Source organism: Hippopotamus amphibius, chromosome 13 (assembly GCF_030028045.1).
Source record: "Hippopotamus amphibius kiboko isolate mHipAmp2 chromosome 13, mHipAmp2.hap2, whole genome shotgun sequence".
Taxonomy (NCBI): domain Eukaryota; kingdom Metazoa; phylum Chordata; class Mammalia; order Artiodactyla; family Hippopotamidae; genus Hippopotamus; species Hippopotamus amphibius.
Genome location: NC_080198.1, coordinates 49211772 through 49216424, shown reverse-complemented (window position 1 = coordinate 49216424; position 4653 = coordinate 49211772). Strand labels below are relative to the sequence as shown.

The 4653-nt window shown below is 37.8% G+C and overlaps 1 non-coding gene across 1 annotated transcript; it reads right to left on the bottom strand.

Moving 5' to 3' along the window:
- Positions 1-1694: 1694 nt before the first annotated feature.
- LOC130835444 (U6 spliceosomal RNA) lies at positions 1695-1797 on the bottom strand. Its single transcript, XR_009048927.1, has one exon. It is a non-coding gene; the product is annotated as a U6 spliceosomal RNA (small nuclear RNA).
- Between the last annotated feature and the right edge of the window lie 2856 nt (positions 1798-4653).

Genomic DNA, 4653 nt, shown 5'->3' with positions numbered 1-4653 from the left:
CCGGGGGGAAGGGATAGACTGGGAGTTAGGATTGATATGTACACACTGCTATATTTAAAATAGATAACCAACAAAGACCTACTATAAAAAAAATTAAAAAAAAATGTTCAAAGGGGAAAAAAAAGGAAGGAACTGTCTGGGTGAGTCATATGGAAAGGAGATGGTTTAAGTGAGTTTATAAGTAGCTGCTTCCCATGAATTGGTATGTTTTATTCTCTGCATTTCCAAAGCACATATAAATGCATGAAGAAGATTGGTTCTAATAGAAGTTATAGAAAAGAAACATAATGTCATAGTACCAAGTACGCAAGATTTAGAACCTGAAAGAAATAAGCAGTTAATCGTCTCTTCCACTGGTAATTCCTACCACGTATATTTCTTCAATCTCTTGACCCTCTGTGTATCTTTAAAGTGGTGCTGATAATGCTCTATCAAATAAAAATATAACTGAAATTACCTTTAACCATAAAAAACAGAGTCAAATCATTAATTGCTGTGTGGTTACCTTTTGCTAATTTTGAGCCACTGGCTCACAACATACTTGAAAAGGAGAAGAGAATCGGTGTATGAGTAGTTAGCATTTGCCCTTTCTAAGAAGTCAGGGAAAGCAGTTTTTAGTTCGTCTTGTCAACCTGAGCAGTTGCAGAGGGCAAGGTTTTCTGTTCTTCATCTCTTCACCCCAGCTGAGAAGTGATAAATTTTTCAAATCTGTATAACATTTTCGTGTGGTCTCAACAAGTCAACAGTTCCTAGCTCTTATACCTGACCTGCAGTATCCCAAGCTCTGTTCTGAGCTGTTGACACCATGTCTGCTTCCTCTCTACAAGTTGTTGATACTTTTATTTTAATTGTGGCAAAAAAAAATACATAACCTAAAATTTATCATCTTAACCATTTCTAAGTTCACAGTTCAATAGTGTTAAGTATATTCACATTGTTGTGCAACCGTCACCACACCATCCATCCCCGTAACTCTTTTTATTCTGTAAAACGGACACTATACCTATTAAACAATAACACCCCATTCTCCCCTCCCACCAGCGCCTGGCAACCATTATTCTGCTTTCTGTCTCTTTGAATTGGACTACTCTAAGAACCTCGTGTAAGTGGAATTATACTGTATTTGTCTTTTTGTGACTGGCTTGTTTCACTTAGCATCATGTCCTCAAGATTCATCCATGTTATAGCATGCATCAGAATTCCCTTCCTTTTTTAAGGCTGACAACTATTCCATTGTATGTATATACAACATTTTGTTAATCCATTTGTCCATTGACAGATACTTGGTTTGCTTCAACCTCTTTGCTGTTGCAAATAGTAATGCTTGCAGTATCTCTTTGAGATCCTGTTGTTGATTCTTTTGGATATAGAAATAAAATTGCTGGATCATATGGTAGTTCTGTTTTCAAGTTTCTGAGGAACCTCTATACTGTTTTCCATAGACGTTGCACAGTTTTTTATTCCCACCAATAGTACACAAGAGTTCTACTTTATCTACATCCTCGCCAACACCGGTTATTTTCTGGTTTGTTTTTTTTAATAGTAGCTATTCTAATATGTATGAAGTAATAACTCATTGTAGTTTTCATTTGTATTTCCCTAATGATTAGTAATGTTGAGCATCTTTTCATGCTTATTGGTCATTTGTACATCACCTTTGGAGAAATGTCTGTTTAAGCCCTTTGCCCAGTTTTAAAAATATGGACTATTTTGTGAATTTTCATGTTATTCTCACACATCAGCCATGCTACTCTTCTCTGTATCTTTCCGATTTTAATACATCTGCTGCCAGAGCAAGCACCTGAGTTGTTGATTATTAATGAAAATTTTCAGTGTTTCGTTGACATATTTTCTTCTTCCACATCCCTTCACTATGTACCTACTCCTAGCATTTTCTCCATAAAAAGTCACAAGAAAATTTGTATATATTCTTAAAATGTATTTCTTGCTTATGTTCAAGTCGTCAGCTCTTTTCATTTCTTTATCCCACTGGTACTCTTTAAGTTGTTTTTTTGTTTTGTTTTGATTTGTTTTGTACTTGTTCATGTCAGTAGGTTTGGGGAGAGGAAAATGTTAATATCTGGCTTAAATCTGCTGCCTTAAACAGCCTGATCAAGGTGGAGACAAGCAGGGAGCCGTATTTCAACCCCGCATCTAAAGGGACATAAATCTTGTTCTTTTTTTTTTCCCCCATTTTAATCAGAAGTTCTTAATTTTTTCAACATTGATGTAAAAATCATTTATGCTTGCACTGGGAACAACATAAATCATTAACACAAAAGAATAGTAAGCAACCTTAGTCAATATCACTTCCTTCTCTGAAACACAGTGGAAATGAAAGAATACAATTTATCATTGATCAGAAGTCTCACAGACATTTAGCCAGGACCTCGTATCTTCCCAGGTTTACTTTGTTCCACACTGGCCTTTATGGTGTTAGGACAATCAAGTCCTTTCCATCCTAAGAACTTTGTCCCCCTTGTTCCTTATCATTTCTTCCTTTTCACTGAGGTCTTGGCTTCAAATGCCATCCTGTCAGAGGGGCTTTCTTGATACCTAACCCAATGGTGCTGCCTCCCGACAGTCTCTTTCTACCATTGCATCCACTTTATTTTCTTCACAGCACAAATCACTTTCTGAACTTATCTTATTAATTATTTGCATGTATGCTTGTTTACTGTCAGCCACCCATTCAAATGTATAATTGCTATGGCCTGTTTTCTCAGTGCCTGAAACAGTGCCTGATTAATAGCATATGTTGAATAAATATATGTTGAATGGATACATGGTGACAGTGTCAGTCAGCAAACTTCTCTTTTTTTCTGTAAAAAGCCAGATAGTAACTATTTCAGGCTTTGCAGGCCACATGGGCTCTGTCATAACTGCTCAACTCTGCCACAGTAGTAGGAAAGCAGTCATGGACAGTACACACATAAACAAGCATGATTGTGTTGCAATAGTATTTTATTTATGGAAACAGAGGATGAGCTGGATTTGGCCTCTGGATCAAAGTTGCTGACTGCTGGAGTAGGTCGTTTGTTGTCAACTCTGGTGTCAGGGCACACTTAGATGTTGATTCAGGCGCTAGTGTTTGCCAAGAGAATTATTAGAAATCATAACAAGCCAAAGATAAAATTGGATTTACTTCAAAAATACAGACAATAAGATAAACATTAAGAGGAATATTGGCATTAAAGATAATATGTTGGTGGAAGGGATCTTTGAAATCATCTTTAGTGTACAGCAGTGGTCCTCACATTTGCGTGTACATCAGAATCACCAATGACTGCTGCACTGCACTCACAGAGTTACTGATATAGTCAGCCTGGGGTGGTACCTGAGAATTTGTGTTTCTATCTAGTGCTAGGTAATGCTGATGCTGGAGGGATAAAGTCTGGAAAGTGGAGAGGAGATGTGTGTTAAAATGTGATTGAGGTGATTCAAGTGAGATATTAAGGCCTGGGTGATGGTAGGGGCTGTGGGAACATAAGGACGCAAATGAAAGGGAGTTATCCAGAAGAGTAGAATAAGTAGGGATTAAAGATCAATTGGGTGTACAGATAAGGGAAAATGAGGAACCATATGACTATAACATTGTTAGCTGGGGAAACTAGCTAAATGACCAATCCATTATTTGAAATAAGGAATCCGAGTAGTAGGTTTGAAGGAAAGATCATAAGTTTCTATTTTAACATATTGTGTTTGTCGTACCTACATCCATCCAAGATTGTCTAGGAGGCTTTTGGAAATATGGGTGAAGCTCAGGAATGAAATCTGAAACCATAGCATATACTTTTTTTCTTCTTTTCTTTCTTTTCTTTTCTTTTTTTTTTTTTTTTGTTTTTTTGTTTTTTTGCTTCCTTGGGTCTTTGTTGCTGCATGCGGACTTTATTTGCTGCGAGCAGGGGCTACTCTTCATCGCAGTACACGGGCTTCTCATTGTTGTGGCTTCTCTTGTTGTGGAGCATGGGATCTAGGCACATGGGCTTCAGTAGTTGTGGCACATGGGCTCAGTGGTTGTGGCTCACATGCTCTAGAATTCAGGCTCAGTAGTTGTGGCACACGGGCTTTGTTGCTCTGTGGCATGTGGTATCTTCCCAGACCAGGGATCAAACCTGTGTCCTTTGCATTGGCAGGCAGATTCTTAACCACTGCACCACCAGGGAAGTCCACACAACATATACTTTTGTTAGCAATCAGCAAATGAATGGTCACTGAACCCACAGAAGAAGATGAAATAGTCATTAGGGGATGTGTAGAACAAGAAGAGAACAAAGTCTCAGAAATTCTAAACTATGTCATGCTAACTGCCTTTTCTTCAACAGAAGAACTAGCCTAGTAGTCATATAGCTGCACTGTGATTAGGCATGGCATTTGTCAGTATATTTCCTGATGTTATATTGAATAAAATGAACTACCCACTTTGACAACATATAGTATCAATGCTTGGTTTCAAGAAGGTAGATAAAGGATGCTGACACAAGAGCAGAGCAAGTGGAGAATGACTAATGGTATACCAGCAGTCTCTTCCCTCAGCTGCACCCTATTGATTGATATGCCAGGATGGATAAATTGATGCTTTTTACAAAAAACTGGAGGAAATGTGTTGAATGAGAGAATATTCATGATGAGATGAAGTGAAAGGTTAAATCT